The sequence below is a fragment of the Ahaetulla prasina genome, chromosome 13, assembly GCF_028640845.1.
Source record: "Ahaetulla prasina isolate Xishuangbanna chromosome 13, ASM2864084v1, whole genome shotgun sequence".
NCBI classification, from domain to species: domain Eukaryota; kingdom Metazoa; phylum Chordata; class Lepidosauria; order Squamata; family Colubridae; genus Ahaetulla; species Ahaetulla prasina.
The window spans coordinates 11418284-11437765 of NC_080551.1; the positions used below are offsets into that span (position 1 = coordinate 11418284).

Here is a 19482-nt window from a genome sequence, read left to right on the forward strand (position 1 = left end):
TCCTGTTGCTGACATCCAAGGTGTGTTCTCTCTGCTTTGCTAGCATTTTTAGAATTCTAGTTTCTGGGAAGCATGGATGAAAGATGAACTGGGACTTGAAGTTCAGCGACATCTGTAATGTTCCAGGTTGCCCTTCTGGAATTAAGCATCCATTCCTGGTGGACATTCACCTATTATTTGCAGATTTCCTTCTTATCCGAGAACATCTGCCGGTTTCTCTTTTAATGGAGGAAAAACGGCCCAAAGTTGGGACAAGGAAAAGGGCTGCAGAAGGCAACTTAACTTTTAGTATTCTTCTTGCTGCTAGTTAACTTGGTTTATTCTGTTGCATTTCATTTGCTTTGACTGAGGAATTGAATAGGATGCAAAAGCCAAAGACCTTCATCTCCATTTTTGTTTCCGGGATAAAGGAATACAGTTTTTAATCAAGAGGAGCAGAAGCAAGGACACGTTCCTTATGGCCTCTCTCCCTCTGAGTGACTTATCTGTCCTCAACTTGGAAAGACCTGAAACCTTCATAAGAAATGCTTGGCTGGCTTTGAGTGGAAGGGGTTAGGTCTAATTTTAGGAAATAGACAGTTGATGCCAGCATGGATTCTGGCCATGTGATGCCCCCGCTCCCCAATTTCCAAAGGAAAGCACAATTTAGGGCAATCTCTGGAGCAGGTTGGTCGCAACACTGGTTTGCTTCAAAATTGGTGTTTTGTGTATGCAGAGTATACGCAGTGTTGAATTTTTGTTTGGACCAGTTCCTAAATTTACCTCTCGAGAAGTTATCTTAGAAGACGGAGAAGCAGAAGTGTCCTTTCACAGCACACCACTATACCTTCAGCAGATGTTGTCAAAATAGCACATAATAGAATATGGCAATATGCAAATTTGACCTTTGAACTAACACAGTCTCTTTGTGTGTTAAGCAGGCACACACACAAGGCATATCAAATCTCACTGGGTGCCTCTTAACACTGGGGCATTAATGCTACCTGTGGTGAGTCCACCTTTTCCTTATTCATCCTAAGGGGTCCATTTAGTTTAGTGAGAGTCCTGTTACATATTCCATTAAAGATTTAGTACTTAATTTCTTTTTCCTGCTGGTTAAAAGGGATCCTTTTTGCTCTTCGGCTGTGCTTTTACCATTAAGCCCGTACCTTGAGCTGCTCTTTGCCTTAAGTAAACTTGTCTCCACTGGGACCATCGGAAGACACTTTTCTAAGCTCTGTGGTTGTTTGCAGAGATGGAATTATGGATAAAATCTGGAAAAAGTGGGATTAAGTCTTTTTTCTTCCCATAGTGGTGCTAATAAAGATTGGACTCCCAACTGTTCATGAGACAGACTGGCAGGCACACTTTTGTTCTTCTTCTCTTAAATTCTCCTGTGTTTATATATTTTAGAAGAAAATGGTTTGGGTCACAACTCACAATAAAGCCACAATTGCTTTTTTTTGCTGGATATTTGTTTCACTCTGACCTAGCTGTGGCTATTCTGCTGGTGTTCTTTCTTGTTGTTTGGTTCTTGTCCAAGAGATTGAATGAGTGAATGTTTAAAAACCGAGTCATCTGTATTTATTGACTTGGCTTAGTAGGGGACCCCTTGTGTTTTATACTGTGGCTTTTTTTTTTTTAATAGCGTGTTCCAGCCATTAGATTATCCTGGGTCTCCCCCATCTCAGTTGCACTAAAAAGCTAATTTATTTAACAGCCTTTCAGTCCTCCTTCCTTTGATGTCGCTGTTGATTGAAAATTAGCCAGCGGTAAAAGGAGAAGTGATATGCCATTCACCTTAGACTCAAACTAAAGGAGATTTCACTTCTTCGAAAGGTTCCTGTCTGAAAAAGAGATTCTGGTGAAACCTTTTAGCTTCGGTTAATGTTTACTTTTAGCTTAGCTTTCTTGCTCTCTCTTGCTTTCCTTCTCCCTCTCCTGTTATGTTAGTTGCAGAGAGGTTTGCTTTGCTGGGCCGTGAAAAAAAAATTATGTTCAGTGAAACATTTTGTTTTTTAAAAGCTCCTCTTTTTAACCATTGCACCTCTTTTGAGTCTTGGTATCCCTTTCTGTGCTTTTTAACCATTTCTTCTAATTGTGCAGGACATTAACATGAAAAACAGGATCCTTGTTGCTTAGGATTTAATCTGCTTCTGCTGCTTAGTCTCCCTCTCAACTTCCCAAGAGATCTGTTACTTAGGTAGCAGAGAAAAAGCTTGGAAAAAGAAACCATGTGTGTATGTGTGCACACCCGCCCGTACCACATACTGTATGTGTATGTGTGTACATGCACACTTCTTTGTGGGTGTATTGAAATCTGAGGTCTTCTACACTTGATTGAATTTCTGTGTTTGAGTTTGCATGCTCTCCATCTACCTGTTTGTGGACTATCCTGAAGGGAAAAAAGAACCACTTTATCTTGCCTTTGTGTAAGTAAATAACCCTCTTCCCTCACAGGAATGCTCATAAATCTTCTTCCTAACATTCCTTTTTTTTTTCTTTTTAAAGTACAATCTTGGAACTTAATATTCTTGTTGGGTGCCTGCAGGGTATTATTTCCCCTTCTTCTTTTTTTGAAGCAAAAATTAGAAACGTTTTTGCTTTTCACCTGCAGATGTTATTGATGCTTTAAAGCTTGTGAAGAATGGAAGCAGTAGTCAAGTCTTCGGAAAGGGCATATATTGAAAAGAGCTGAGATTAACAGCCTTCCCCAATCTGTTGTCGTCCCAGATGTGTTGGGGCAACTTTCAGGAATTCCCCCCCCCATCAGCAGGGTCAATAGAATAGAATAGAATAGAATAGAATAGAATAGAATAGAATAGAATAGAATAAGGGGCCTCTGTGGCTCAGACTGCTAATGCAGTCTGTTATTAACAGCAGCTGCCTGCAATTACTGCAGGTTCTAGTCCCACCAGGCTCAAGGTTGACTCAGCCTCCCATCCTTTATAAGGTAGGTAAAATGAGGACCCAGATTGTTGGGGGCAATAAGTTGACTTTGTATATAAATATACAAATAGAATGAAGACTATTGCTAACATAGTGTAAGCAGCCCTGTGTCTTCGGAGAAGGGCGGGATATAAATGCAAATAATAATTAAAAAAAATAGAATAGAATAGAATAGATTTTTTTATTGGCTAAGTGTGATTGGACACACAAGGCATTTGTCTTGGTGCATATGCTCTCAGTGTACATAAAAGAAAAGATACTTTCATCAAGAATTCTAAGGTACAACACTTAATGATAGTCATAGGGTACAAATAAGCAATCAGGAAACAATCAATATGAATGGTAAGGATACAAGCAACAAAGTTACAGTCATACAGTCATAAGTGGAAGGAGATGGGTGATGGGAATGATGAGAAGATTAATAGTAGTGCAGACTTAGTAAATAGTTTTACAGTGTTGAGGAAATTATTTGTTTAGCAAAGTGATAGTGTTTGGGAAGAAACTGTCCTTGTGTCTAGTTGTTCTGGTGTGCAGTGCTCTATAGCGTCGTTTTGAGGGTAGGAATTGAAACAGTTTATGTCCAGGATATGAGGGGTCTGTAGATATTTTCACAGCCCTCTTTTTGATTCGTGCAGTATACAGGTCCTCAATGGAAGGCAAGTTGGTAGCAATTGTTTTTTCTGCAGTTCTAATGATCCTCTGAAGTCTGTGTCTGTCTTGTTGGGTTGCAGAACCAAACCGGACAGCTATAGAGGTGCAGATGACAGACTCAATCATTCCTCTGTAGAACTGGATTAGCAGCTCCTTGGGCAGCTTGAGCTTTCTGAGTTGGCGCAGAAAGAACATATCAAACCAAAGTACATCTTATTAATAACCGCTAATAATAAGCAAAGGTTGTTGAATACAAAATAACTATAATAAATGTTGACTAACATTTCCTGGGCTTCAGTTCCACACACATAGTTGCTCTTTGTCCTCAACCCACTCCAGCCAGGACTGTTAAAGCCAAAACAAATAAGTCCCGCAGTCAGTTGGCACGACAGATTTACGTAATTTAGAACAGGACACAAAATTCCGGTTCTCTGGGAGCAGAATTTCAGTTGCGTGGACGTTGTGATAAATGTCGAGCGCAGCATGTAGACATATACTGATTGCCACCTGAATTTGCTTTCTTGGCGAGGGATATGGGAATAACTGCTGCTTCCAGCTCTGCCAAATTGCTAATAGCTTCTAAGCTTTCCCTAATAAATCCCCCTTGGGGTTGTTTGTTTGCTAGAGATTGCTAGTGCTAATGTCCTGGATTTCGTCTGCATCTACACAAATAACTTAATGGAGGTGAAGTACTTAGAGTTGGCGTAGTTCTAATGCGAAGGCATAGTTTAGGGAGTGGACTGCAAAATCGAAGAGCCTTCCTATCTCAAGTCTGTTATACCTTGTTTTTCTCCTCAAGTAAGTCTTCCATTTTAGTTAACTAAAACTTAGTTAACAATAGCTAGTTAACAATAGCTTTAACAATTCTAGTTAACAATAGAAAAAACAATGGCTACCAACCTGCCTTCCATTGAGGACCTGTATACTGCACAAATCAAAAAGAGGGCTGTGAAAATATTTACAGACCCCTCGCATCCTGGACATAAATTGCTTCAACTCCTACCCTCAAAACGACGCTATAGAGCATTGCACACCAGAACAACTAGATACAAGAATAGTTTTTTCCCAAACGCCATCACTCTGCTATACAAATAATTCCCTCAACACTGTCAAACTATTTACTAAATCTGCACTACTATTAATCTTTTCATCGTTTCCATCACCCATCTCCTCCCACTTATGACTGTATGACTGTAACTTTGTTGCTTGTATCCTTACGATTTATATTGCTATTGTTTCCTGATTGCTTATTTGTACCCTAAGACTATCATTAAGTGTTGTACCTTATGATTCTTGATAAATGTATCTTTTCTTTTATGTACACTGAGTGCATATGCATCAAGACAAAGTCCTTGTGTGTCGAATCACACTTAGCCAATAAAAAATTCTATTCTATTCTATTCTATTCTATTCTATTCTATTCTATTCTATTCTATTCTATTCTATTCTATTCTATTCTATTCTATTCTTTAGTTAACGATTGCTTAACATTGCTAAATCCATGCCTGACTTCTCAAATTATCCCAGTCCTTGTGTTTTCCACTCGATGCATAGATATTATGGCTTCCAAAATATGTAAATCTTACTTGCTGTTAAATGAAGAATTCTCTCTCCAAATTGTGTTCTAAGACTCAGTGCACGACACACAAAAGTCCTTGTCTAAAAGTAGATCCAAATTGTTACCATGGCATCAACTTGTGGAAAGTGATGACTTTGGACTGGAGATGGTTGGGAGACTGGGTGAGTGGTGCGGTGGCCTAGAGGTGGAGCTCTCGCCTCACAATCAGGAGACTGTGAGTTCGATCCTAGGTAGAGGCAGATATTTCTCCCTCTGGGCACTTTGACAATATATCTGCTGAATATAACTCGGTATTGGCAACAGGAAAGGCATCCGGCCAGTAAACACTCAGCTCATTTCAGTTGCCCAGTCTCCCCCAACCATAAGCAAGGGATTATGGGGATTGTTAAAAGATTATGATGATTGTTGTGAGAGCTTTCTCCTCAGATGTGAGACTCCCAGTTTTGTTTCCTGCCACTCTTCAATCAAACCTACTTCCGTTGCATCAATAAAGTAGGATTTTTATCGCTGTAGGGTAGCCTGAGCATCTGGAAGGAAGAAAGGCCGAAATGCAAACCAGACCAATTCTAGTCCTTTTCTTCTATAATGAAACCATCACTGATGCAGAATTGGCTAATCTTTTGCTCTTAACAGTGATTTAGTTTTTATCCCTATACCAGTGGCCCCAACCTTTTGGGTACCAAGGGCCCATTCGGTGGAGAGAGGTTTTTCCACGGACCAGAGGGGGTGTGGTTTTGCATGCTGCCTGAATCCCGCGGATGGGTCTTTTACTTGCTTGGATGGTCTGGTTTTTGGCATGGCGCGGACTGGTTGCAGTCCATGGACTGAGGTTTGGGGACCCCCGCCCTATACCGCTTAAAGCGTTGTCTCGATTTTAATACTTTCTCCCCGGCGTGGGAGGTCCTAAAGAGTATTTCTCTCCTAAAAAATATCCCATTCATTCAATGAGCCTGTTGAGAAGACACCTGTTTTAGAGCCGAGGTGGTGCAGTGGTTAGAGTGCAGCACTGCAGCCTACTTCAGCTGACTGCTAGCTGCAGTTCGGCAGTTCAAATCCCACTGGCTCAAAGTTGACTCAGCCTTCCATCCATCCAAGGTGGGGGAAATGAGGAGCCAGATCTTTGGGGGCAAGAGGCTGACTGTAAACCGCTTAGAGAGGGCTGTAAAAGCACTGTGAAGCAGTATATAAGTCTAAGTGCTATTGCTATTGTGTGAAATCTTACCTATGCTCTGAATTAGTGCAGCGCGGTCAAGAGTTTTTCACTGCTTCAGAATGATCGAATCTACTTGCCTGAGTGTGTTTTCCTTACATATTGTTAAAAAAAGTCCCCCCCCCTTTTATTCTTCCCACAGAACTCATCTTTGAGTTGCGGTGACTCTCGGTGCCCGATTCTTGGGATTTGGCAGAATTTGCGGAAGCCTGCATGCTGCTTCATGCAGACACAGTAAGTTATATGTGTGTGTGCGAGCGATTGGGTAGGTGTCGTGTCCCACTCCTCCGCTGACGGCCGGGTCAGGGAAATCCGAATCAGGCGTGCCTCTGCAGCTCTGCCAAAGTCCTAGCAAAGTCCTCAGGGCAGGCAGGAGACCAGAAAGTGACTTCAGCAAGATATGTTTAGACTTTGCCTGACTCAGAGAATGCCAGAAAGCAGATCCTTTATATAGGCCATGGGGTGTGGCTCTATGATCCGGCACTTATCCAGGCCTGCCCCTCCCTTCCTTCTGTTGCCTCCGCCTATCAAGTCTTCTGACGCGAGGGTCACTCCAGTCTGCAGCTGTTGGCAATTGACCTCCCTCAGGCTCACATACTGTGGAGGAGTGGGAGGGGTCTAGTTGCTCCGTTTGCCTGGGCATGGAACCAGAGCTGGGGGCTGGAGATACTTCCATGCCTGTCTGGGCATGGAGCCAGGTCTGGGGCCGGGAGGCATACTAGGACATTCCTCCGTGTTCGGAAGCAGATAAGAAGGCCCCGGCTGTGGTGAGATCGGACGAGACACAACAGTAGGTGGGTGGGTAGGTGGGGAAGGAAATTAATACAGGGAGTCCTTGACTTACAACAGTTTGTGTACTACTTGAAATAAAAAAGAAAAAAAACCCCCAGGGATTTCAAAAAAGTCCCTATACATAGTTTAAGTAATTCTGGATTTATTCTTTAATTCGAAATCATAACAGCGCTGAAAAAAGTGACTTATTTATTTTTATTTATTATTTATTATTTATTTTATTAGATTTATAAACCACCCTTCTCCCGAAGGACTCAGGGCGGTGTACAGCCAAAGTAAAAAAGAAACAATATACAGTTAAAAATAAATTAAGAAACTTATTATACAGTGTGGCCGAAATTAAAATAGTTAAAAATCTAAAAGACCCCAGTTAAAACTAAAAAGAAATTTAAAATTTAAAACTAGACAATTTAAGAAAGCCCCGCATGAACAAACAGATATGTTTTCAGTTCGCGGCGAAAAGGACCATTTCTCACATTTATGACCGTTGCAACATCCCCCGTGGCATCACATAATCGAAATTCAGATGCTTGGAAAATGACTCATATTTATGATGGGCGCAGTGTCCCGGGGTCACGTGATCCCTTTTTGCGACAAGCAAAATCAATGGGGAAGCTAGATTCACTTAACAGCCATGTTACTAACTTAACAACTGCAGTGATTCACTTAAAAACAGCAGCAAGGAAGGTCGTAAAATGGAGCAAAACGCACTTAACAACTGTCTTGCTCAGCAGCAGAAATGTGGGGCTCAGTTGCGGTCGTAAGGTGAGGACTACCTGTAGATCCTTCTCAGACTTCATAGGCTTTTAAAAACTTATTTAGCAACTTGGACGGTTGGCGATTGTGTCTTACAAACCATGGCTTATGATGTAGTCCAATCCATGGTTTACAATCATTGGTATGATTTATTCACTAAATGAAGGATGCAGTGGCTCAGTGGCTAAGATGCTGAGCTTGTCGATCGAAAAGTCGGCAGTTCAGCAGTTCGAATTCCTAGTGCCGTGTAACGGGGGAGGTCCCATGACTTGTCCCAGCTTCTGCCAACCTAGCAGTTCGAAAGCACGTAAAAAATGCAAGTAGAAAAATAGGGATCACCTTTGGTGGGAAGGGAACAGCGTTCCCTGCTCCTTAGGCGTTGGATCATGCCAGCCACATGACCGCGGAGACGTCTTTGGACAGCGCTGGCTCTTCGGCTTTGAAACAGAGATGAGCACCGCCCCCTAGAGTCGGAAACGACTAGCACATATGTACGAGGGGAATCTTTACCTATTTACTAAATGGGATCTGTCCAAACCATGGCATACAACCTTGGTGTGTGAATTCCATCTTTTTTTCTCCAAGGAGTTTACATGTCTGCATAATTTAAACTTGTCACTACTTGAAATGAAAACAAAACAAAAGGGATTTCAAACCCCTATACAGGGTTAAGTAATTCTGTGTTTATTCCTTTATAGAAGCCAACTTGGATCTTCTCCAACCATTAATGCCTAGTGAACATACTCTGATTGATGATATTTTCACCTGCTGGCACTGTGGCTTTGTCTGATAATGTCACTCATCACTTCCTCCCCTCTGTTTCATGGGTACCCAGTAGGAGAGAAAGCTTACAGCAGGCAACTTGAGAATGCATCAAATTATTGAGCAGCGCGCGCTTCAAAAATTATTAGGAAGAAATGTTTTGGATTTCCTGCCAACATAGCATCTCTGCAATTCATTAAAGTAGCCCAGTGCTTCTCTGTATGCCTGAGAAAAGGCGTCATCATTTATGCAATGACATTCTTCTTGAGGACTTATGCAGAAATTTGAAAAATAGGACAGGCTGCCAGAGAGTTGCCCCGTTTGCAGGAGATTTGAATCATTTTTCAAAGCAGGCACTGATAATTTTCTAAAAAAATGAGGTCAGTTTTCTTAAGCTCCGGTCCACTGGAGGGACAAAACCAGGGGTGAAATTCAGCAGGTTGTGACAGGTTCTGCAGAACCGGTAGCGGAAATTTTGAGTAGTTTGGAGAACCGGCAAATGCCACCTCTGGCTGGACCCGGAGTGGGGTGGGAATGGGAATTTTACAATATCCTTCCCCCTGGAGTGGAGTGGGAATGGAGATTTTGCAATATCCTTCCCCCAGGAATGGGGTGGGAATGGAGATTTTTTTTTGCAGTATCCTTCACCTATCACGCCCACCAAGCCACGCCCACCAAGCCACACCACACCCACCAAGCCATGCCCACAGAACCGGTAGTAAAAAAAAAATGAATTTCACCACTGGACACAACTATCCATGCACAAAAGAAAGAAACCCATTGTCGGACTTGCCACAACTTAAACCTCTAAATAGAAACGATCCTTGGCTCCATTTGTTGAGAAAGGTATAATTTTATCCTAGATCAAGTATATTGCAGTACTTCATAGCCAGAACTGAGAATCGCCAGGCAAAATCCATAAATTCTACTTTTGCCTCTCACTGCCCACCCCAGTGTAACCAATCAGGTGTCAGGCAAGATTTTTTTTTCATAACCGTCAGACCTAACCCAGTTTGGAATACAGCTCCCTCCTTCTTCCAGCTATGTGGCCTTGAGGCAGTGTCTCAAGGAGGCACAGCAGTTACTTTCATTTCCCCAAGCATCCCCCACCCCACCCCGCTTCATTCCCCAAGGTCATGGCAGTAATGTCAGTGCATAGCAGAGAAGCACAAGCAAGCATAAGGTGGTAGTTGATACCCATCTGACTTGAAGAGCTTATAGTATCATTCCTCCAAATTTCCTAAAATGAACTGGATGAAGACTACAAATGTTTAATGAGAACACAATGCTGGCTGGGGGTTGTGGGTAGGAATGGAATGTCCTTGAAGAGGTTATGGCTGGCTGGAACAGGAGCATCCCTTGCCAGAATAACTTGGTACAGGTGTGTGTGTGTGTGTGTGTGTGTGTGTGTGTGTGTGTATGCACGTGCCGGAAAGAGAGAGAGAGAGAATGAATCTCAAAGGAAATATGATTTTCAAACGCCAAAAATTTTAGTCCGGGATGGTAACCACTGATCCAAATCCTAAGGCTAGCTTGGCAGATCTTATAAATCTGTGTTGATGTTTTTGGTGTTCTTTTGCTCTTTGTATTTTAATTTGTCTTTGTTTCCTGATGCTGTCCTTTTTAATTATGGCTACAAATAAGAGCCTGTTCAGAATATTGACTGTTGGCCGGATTCCCTCGTAATGCTGGATTTTAAATGCGAGTTTGCCATCCTCAGTGACTGGCTTCACCAAATCTGCTCATTTCAAAACAGGCCAACTCTATTATGGCTTAATGGGATGTTTGAACCCAATTTAAGTGAGATACAAATAATCTCGCTTACAATTCGATCCAGAGCACCGGCTTTTTAAAGGGAAAGTGGTTTGTCATAGAAGGTAGCAAAACCTTGAGGTCCGAAAGTTATAGAAAAAATGCACATTGTGGATTTTGATTTGATTTAGTCAGGTTTCTACTTAGGAAAGGATAACCAGCTATTTAAGATCCCTTTGTACCCATCAGTATCTCCTCATATGCCAGACGGGCTCTGCAAAAGGTGAACACGCAGGCTCAGGAGCTGTAAACTCTGTGTGAAAAGCTTCTGCAAACTTTTATAGAATCTGGGCTTCCCCCCCCCCCAGATTTACGTCTCATAGAAAAAAAGCTTCTTCATGCACAGTAGTTCCTAATTAACTGAAGGGCATGTGTACCCACTTAAGGAACCTCCTTGCAAAATTTGCACCGTTGAACAGCACATTTGCGTGCTTCTTTTATCCTTGAAAACCTGACGTTTTAAGTGGGTCTCTTGGACTGGTTTTTTTCCCCCACAGGTCTGTTCTCAATTTTCACCTTAAGAGGCTGCAAAGAAGGCAGGAAATTGTGTTTGTCCTTTTTTCTGGGCCCCTGTTGCTGAAAGGTCTTAGATCATCAGGCTCTGTTATGATTATGCCATTAAGCATGATGTTACACGCTTAAAAATAAATCTCCATTAAATGCGTGGAGTATTAAAATTGTGGTTGAGATAGAGCAGATACCAGTATTTTTTTATCTTGTACAGTGTCACCACCTTAGGAATTATGAGGGTTGCAGCATAAGCTATCTATAAAGCGCCAATTGGGGAAGGCTGCTTCAAGGAATCCAAAAACTGAGCTGTCTTGATATGATTCTGCAAGATTTTGGGTAACTAGCAGTTTAAAAGAAGACTTGGTACCCTGTTTGCATGGCCAGAGGCAAAAGGTGTAAAAAAAAGCTCTAAGAGTTGTAAACCTAATCTTACGTAGCTTCTTTTCCAAAAACACCACACTACTAACCAGAGCATATAAAACATTTGCTAGACCAATTCTAGAATACAGCTTGCCTGTTTGGAACCCTCACCACATTTCTGACATCAATACAATTGAAGTGTCCAGAAATATTTTACAAGAAGAGTTCTCCATTCCTATGAAAACAACAAAATACCTTATCCCACCAGACTTGAAATCCTAGGCTTAGAAAACTTGGAACTCCGTCGCCTTCGACAAGACCTAAGCTTAACTCATAGAATCATCTATTGCAATGTCCTTCCTGTTAAAGACTACTTCAGCTTTAATTGCAATAATACAAGAGCAACCAATAGATTTAAACTTAATGTCAACCACTTTAATCTAGATTGCAAAAAATATGACTTCTGTAACAGAATCATCAGTGCTTGGAATACTTTACCTAACTCTGTGGTCTCTTCCCATAATCCTAAAAGCTTTAACCAAAAACTTTCTACTATTGACCTCACCCCATTCCTAAGAGGACCATAAGGGGCGTGCATAAGAGCACAAACATGCCTACCGTTCCTGTCATATTGTTATATATATATATATGCTTATACCTCCTAATATTTACTCATATATATGTTTATATACTATATAATCTTTTTGTATGATGTTGTGACAAAATAAATAAATAAATAAATAAAAAGTTCTAAATGGATGCCTTTTAATGACTTTTCATTATACCAGTCAGGAAAAGTTGAGACGATGCAAGAAAACCCGGAGAAGGTTAGCTAGTATTCTATTTTTTAATTTTTTTTATTTATTTTATTTGTCATAACAGCATACATAAGCATAAGCATGAAACAACTATATAACATATAAGCATATATATGAATATAAGCATGTAATAACTATATAAATTGGATATAATGAAACAGTAGGACAGGAACAATAGGTACGTTTGTGCTCTTATGCACGCCCCTTATAGACCTCTTAGGAATGGGGTGAGGTCAATAGTAGACAGTTTTTGGTTAAAGATTTGGGGATTTTGAGTAGAGACCACAGAGTCAGGTAGTGTGTTCCAAGTATTAATAACTCTGTTATTAATCTGTTAGTTTTCTGCAATCAAGATTGAAGTGGTTAACATTAAGTTTAAATCTATTGTTTGCTCTTGTATTGTTGTGATTGAAGCTGAAGTAATCTTCAACAGGAAGGACATTACAATAGATGATTCTATGAGTTAAACATAGGTCCTGTCGAAGGCGGCAGAGTTCTAAGTTTTCTAAACCCAAGATTTCAAGTCTGGTGGTATAAGGTATTTTGTTATATTCAGAGGAGTGGAGAACTCTTCTTGTAAAATATTTCTGGACATGTTCAATTATATTGATGTCTGAAATGTGGTATGGGTTCCAGACAGGCAAGCTGTATTCAAGAGTTGGTCTAGCAAATGTTTTATATGCTCTGGTTAGTAGTGTAGTGCTTCTGGAGAAGAAGCTACGTAAGATTAGCTTTACAACTCTTAATGCCTTTTTTGCGATGTAGTTGCAGTGGGCTTTGGCAATTAGGTCATTTGTTATGAAGACTCCAAGGTCTTTGACAGGGTGGGGGTCATCTGTAAGATAATGTCCATCGAGTTTGTATTTAGTGTTTAGATTCTTTTTTCCAATGTGTAAGACAGAGCATTTGCTGGTTGAGATTTGGAGTTGCCAGGTTTTATTTCATGTTTTATTTAAAACATTTTATTTATCCAGGTTTTATTCCATGACAATTGTATGAGTACGTGTTTGTGTGCCTTTGAGTCGAGGTTGACTCCCGGCAACTGCCTGAACAAGTCCCTGCAGTTTTCTTGGCAAGGTTTTCGGAAGTGGTTTTTCCTTGCCTGCTTCCTAAGGGTGTTTGAGTGACTCAAAGTCATCCAGCTGGCTTCATGCCTGTGCCTAAGGTGGGACTAGAACTCATGGACTTCTAGTCTGGTGCTTTAACCCCTATCCCAAGCTGCCTCTTTTCTTGCTCATGCTTGCTCAAAATTTTTTAAAAATGTATCTGCGTCCATTGTGGCCCCTAATTGGAACAACCTTTCTATCCTCAGATTTTGCTTCAGCTTATTAGAATAGGGTGGGTGGGGTGGGGTGGGGTGGGGTGGAATAGAATAGAATAGAATAGAATAGAATAGAATAGAATAGAATAGAATAGAAGGCAACTGGCAGTTGGAACAGAGGGGGAGTAGAATGTCCCGGCCCGCAGGCTGGATAAGTCACACGCTGGCCATCTCCACGCCCGGTTTAGCGAAAGGGTAGCATCAGAGCATGTTAATATAAGGCAACTGGCAGTTGGAACAGAGTTCTTTTCAGGTGGGGGAGGGGTAAAACGTCTAACTCCTTAACATCAGAGTGTGTGAATATAATACTGTATATGAAATACTAATGATCTGATGGTCATTTTGAAAAATCCTTTCTTAGCGAGCACCTAGAAGCCAAGAGGAACATACGTGGCAAATTTCAAGTTTGTAGGCTTTCCCATTCTGGAGATTTCGTGATGGTATTTGGTACCACCATATGTAAAATACAGGGATTTAGGCTCCCATCCAACTACTTACCAGATCTAACCATCTTAGTTCTTTTTGAGCTCATCCAGTCTTGCTTAGGTACTGCAATAGCTAGTACATACTACTACTAAGAAAACTGTAGAAAAAGCAGGGGGAGGAAGGATTAATTCACTTTCAGTTGCAGGAGGTACCTTTCCCTTAGCGGGAACCACATTTTAAACATGTACCAATAATTCTAGAAGGGACTGTTTTCTCCCCATCTCTTGGTTACCTTTTTGTCCAGTACATTTATATAGAAAATTTATAAGCTAGTTTAATCTAATGTTTAAAGCACCAGGCTACAAACCTGGAGACTGTGAATTCTAGTCGCACCTAAGTTATAAAAGGCAGCTGCCTGACCTTGGGCCAATCAGTTGGAGATGTAAGTTCTAGTATCACAGTCATGGAAGATAACTAGCTGACCTTGGGCCTGTCTCTTTCTCTCTCTCAGCCCAACTTGCTTCAAAGGGTTGTTATGGGGAAAATAGGAGGAGGAAGCTGGGTTGGATCTGTTCATCGCCTTGAATTAGTTGTAAAAAATAATAAAGGCAAGATACATAAAATAAATGAATTAAAAAAATTAAAAATCCCCGGCCTCACCTTGACTAGTTATTCTAATATCTTTCTTGTATAAATCTAGTCCTAGAATTAAGTTAATTTCCTTCCACTGAGAGGGGAAGAAAATATTTCTCCATGGGGAGGACAACAAACTAAGGAACGGCTGAAGAAATTTAGGTTGTGTCGGCCAGCTAGAATCGCTCAAGTAGAAATACTGTCCGTCAAACCTTCATACAGTGACATGGATGTTAAAAAAGAACCCAATTCTCATGTTGCTTTTATAGATGGTACCCATGTTTCTTAGAAGAGATATGACTTAGTCCAGGGTGTGTGCAGTGTAATATTTGTATTCCCCCCCGCCTTTTTGTATTTAGATTTATATGTATGATGTTTGTATTATTTGTTATAACAACAACAACAACAACAACAACAACAACGGAGTTGGAAGGGACCTTGGAGGTCTTCTAATCCAACCCCCTGCTCAGGCAGGAAACCCTACACCACTTCAAACAAATGGTTATCCAACATCTTCTTCAAAACTTCCAGTGTTGGAGCATTCACAACTTCTGGAGGCAAGTGGTTCCACTGATTAATAGTTCTAACTGTCAGGAAATTTCTCCTTAGTTCTAAGTTGCTTCTCTCCTTGATTGGTTTCCACCCATTGCTTCTTGTCCTGCCCTCAGGTGCTTTGGAGAATAGCTTGACTCCCTCTTCTTTGTGGCAACCCCTAAGATTCAACCCTGAATCTTTGTGGCAACCCCTGTATTCAAAATTTAAAAAAAATACTATTTAAAAAAAGAGATATAACTTAGAAGGATCCTTCTCTCGAGGTGAGGATGGGGGAGCTTCTTCACAGGTGACTTCAAGTTATAATTTTGGAGACACACCAACTTTCTTTCATATTCTTTTAATAGTAGGATGTGCACAGGGTTAGTGTGCTTGTTAACATCTATGGCATTGATAAAAATAAAAGAAAGGAGGAGGTGGCATTGAGATCTCTCTCTCTCTCTCTCTCTCTCTCTCTCTCTCTCTCCCCCCCCCCAACTGTCTGTCTTTCAATACACTTGTCCATCCTCCCCCCCCCCACCTCCCCCAGTCACTGTTTCAGCTGCTGCCTGACCTTCTGAATTACAGGATGCAACTTACTTTAAGCAGGGACAGGATGCAGCTGGAAAAAGAACTATGGCGCTCCGTGGGTGTCCTTTGCAATCAAAAGTGGACAAGGCTGACTCAGGAAGAGTTTTCATTTAAATTAGCTTCTGCTTTTCAATTCTGAAAGGCTTGTCTGCCGTCCAAGATGGCTGTGTTTATTTTCTTCCTTCTCGGTCTTTTTGCTGACGGCATGACTTGCTTTCCAGGCCTCGAATCCTGATGAGATGTGTGCTTTTTTAAAAAAATAATAATACCCCCCCCCCAAATATTTTGGTCTTTAGCGTGATTAAGTGGCAAGGATTTTGACAGTCTTCCAGCGAAAATAAAAGCCCAAAATATTTCTACCCACTTGTCATGCGTTGCTATTTATGGCCGGCGGCTGATGGTCTTCCCATTCTCTAGAAATTCCTCTATTCATGTTAGGAAATGCTGGGAGGGGGGAGGTGATTCGTTCAAACTTGATGCATTTAATTTTAAATATTAATGTCAAGAGTTTTGGTGTTTTGTGAGTGATATTCAGAATTTAGAATAACAGAGTTGGAAAGGGACCTTGGAGGTCTTCTAGTCGAACCCCCTGCTTAGGCAGGAAACCCTGCACCACTTCAGACAAATGGTTATCCAACATCTTCTTAAAAACTTCCAGTGTTGCAGCATTCACAACTTCTGCAGGCAAGTTGTTCCACTGATTAATTGTTTTACTGTAACTGTCAGGAAATTTCTCCTTAGTTCTGAGTTGCTTCTCTCCTTGATTAGTTTCCACTCGTTGCTTCTTGTTCTACCCTCGGGTGCTTTGGAGAATAGCTTGATTCCCTCTTCTTTGGGGCAGCCCCTGAGATATTGGAACACTGCTATCATGTCTCCCCTAGTCCTTCTTTTCATTAAACTAGACATACCCAATTCCAGCAACTGTTCTTCATGTTTAAGCCTCCAGTCCCCTACATAGCAATTATCTGAGTATGCGATGTGAGTGTATTTGGATTTTTAATGTGGGTATACTTGGATTCTTCAAAACATTTTTAATATCCTATGTTCCTGGTGCATCCCCCTGTGGAGGAATGATCTTCAATTGTGAATGATGAATGATCATCAATTGTGTTGTAAATGTTGTACCTTGATGAACGTATGTTTTCTTTTATGTACACTGAGAGCATATGCACCAAGACAAATTCCTTGTGTGTCCAATCACACTTGGCCAATAAAAATTCTATTTTTTCGTCAAAAGTGGTGTGTGTCAACCTCTGATGTAGCTGGCACGGTCTGGGAGATTTTTTGGATCTTTTGATGATTGAAGCCAGAGAAATGTCCATAGAACATACAATATTTTCTAAACTTCTTTTGGACCTGTTTGCTCAGAATTCTGGGAGATTTTATCTCAACTCATTTGGTGCATGCCAGTTGAGAAAGTCTGCCTTGCTACAATCCTTTCAGGATACAGATTGATCAGGTATTATCATTTTATTGCGGATACGTGTGTGTTTGTTGGGGAGGGGTGGCCTGAGATGAGTGTGTCATTGCTCCTAGAAGCAGGAAACTGTAAACACCAGCCTGAAGATGACGAATGAGACTTTGTCGAAACGTCGCCAAGACACTTCCAATTTTATGCAGGAGAAAACCCGAATAACCAAAGACCGACCGACATACATACATACATACATACATACATACATACATACATACATACATACATACATACATGTAAAGGTCTGCTTTGTGGGTGGAAGAGATAATAGGGGAAGAAAATGTCTGGGTGGCATCTTCTGTTTTGTGGCAGATTGAACCAGCTCGGAAATGGCTTACATATGTGTGCTTTTCAGAATTGCAGACAATATCCCCCCCCCCCCAAGGCATAGACATCCTGAGGTCGCTTCCTGAAGCAGGATTTAAGAGCAGGTCTTCCCAATTCAATAGTCTAGTCTCGATGTCAACAACCCGTGGCTCCAGAGCCGCTTGAGGCTCTTTGGGCCCTCTGCTGCAGCTCCCTGTCCCATCGCTGGCTCGTCCTGCCCCTGCCCTCCCCTACCAGTCACTCCTTGCCTGCCCATGGAAATCCGAGAGATACAGAGAGAGTGGGAGAGATTTAGATACACACACACAGAGAGAGAGAGATACAGAGAGAGGGGGAGAAAGAGAGAGAGAGAGTCATAGAGAGATACAGAGAAAGAGGGGGAAAGAGAGAGAGGGAGAGAAAGAGAGAAAAGGGTTTTGTGGTTCCCGGTGTTCTTTAACAACCGGTTCTCTGCCCTAATGACCGGCTGGGTAGGCATGGCTAAGGGGGAGTCATATGACTGTATGGGAGTGAGTGACGTGGAGTTGGCCACGCCCACCCAGGTTTTGTGGCTCCCGGTGGTTTTTTTCTTGTGGGAAATGGGTCCAAATGGCTCATTGAGTGTTTAAGGTTGCAGACCCCTGGTCTAGTCTCCCTACCATTGTTCATTGGTACCTCCCAAGTTTGGTTCTAAAGTCGAACTGCTATTGCTTATGGTTGACGGAGGTGTGGTTGATTGCATCGACCCATTGCTTCTTGTTGACCCTGTATTATTTATTCATTTTTTTTATTCATTCATTTATTTATTTGTCGAGTACGTATTAGATAATATATATAAGTATAAGCAGGAATTGAATACATAAAATGAATACAAATAAAGGGAACATTAGGACAGGGACAGTAGGCACGCTGGTGCGCTTATACACACCCCTTACTGACCTCTTAGGAATGGGGTGAGGTCAACAGTAGATAGTATAAAGTTGAAGCGGTTTTGGGATGAAACCACAGAGTCAGGTAGTGCATTCCAGGCACTGACCGCTCTGTTGCTAAAGTCATATTTTCTGCAATCAAGTTTGGAGCGGTTTACCTTGAGTTTGTATCTATTTTTCTTCTTCTGCGCATGTGCAGGATGGCGGCGTTGTAAAATACATGCCGACAGCGGGTCGGGTTTTTTCTCGGCCGGGAAGCCGCGGAGGTGGCTGCTAGGCTGCCCGGACCCATCGCCCCGCAGATTATCTCCCCGACAGCCGGACAGAGACCTGTGGGCCCTGTTAGACCCCGCCGCCGGGAACGGGCTGAAGTGTCGGGCGGCAGACGGCGGATGGCGGCGCTATCTTGGGTGGGCGCGCATGGCTGCGCCCGCCGGAAGAACGGAGAGCTGTGGCCGAGCTGCCTGGGCTTATCGCCTATGGACCATCTTCCTGACAGCCGGATAGAGACCTGTGGGCCCTGCTGGACCCCCGCTGCCAGGAACGGGCTAAAGTGCCGGGCGAGCAGCGGACGGCGGACGGGCGGATGGCGGCGCCATTTTGGTTGGGCGTGCATGGGGCAGCGCCGCCAGCGCCCGCCGGGAAGACCGGAGAGCTGTTGCCGAGCGGCCTGGAGCTATCGCCCTGTGGACCATCTTCCCGACAGCCGGATGAAGACCTGTGGGCCCTGTTGGACCCCCGGCTGCCAGGAACGGGGCAGAGGCGCCGGGCGGGTAGCAGCGCCCGCTGAGAAGAGCCGGCCCGGTTTTGTGGTTCACTGCCAGGCGGCCGCATGGGTCATCAGTGGCCGATTACCCAGCATGGGTGTCACCGGCTGAAGCGTCCAGCGGCAATGATACCAACAGTGGCCCTGATACCATCGGAGGCCACTACTAATGATGATGAACGACGGCCGCCATTTTGGAAGGGCGCGGATTGGCGCGCGCTAGAAATGGCCTGGCTTGGCCGAGGGTTGCTGCAGCCGGTCGTCAGGACATCGGCGACTGAGTGTGGGCCGCTGATTTTTTGGCAGCTCTGCTTAGCAGCACGGATA

The 19482-nt window shown here is 42.6% G+C and overlaps 1 protein-coding gene across 1 annotated transcript in view; it reads left to right on the forward strand.

Annotated features, from left to right (window-relative positions):
• The window catches only part of LOC131184881 (A-kinase anchor protein 13-like), a 143100-nt gene that overhangs the window by 78763 nt on the left and 44855 nt on the right, over positions 1–19482 (forward strand). Inside the window, exon 2 of the mRNA XM_058156701.1 lies at positions 6511–6602. The gene's annotated coding sequence lies outside the window, so the exon portion shown is untranslated. The remainder of the gene's footprint in view (positions 1–6510; positions 6603–19482) is intronic.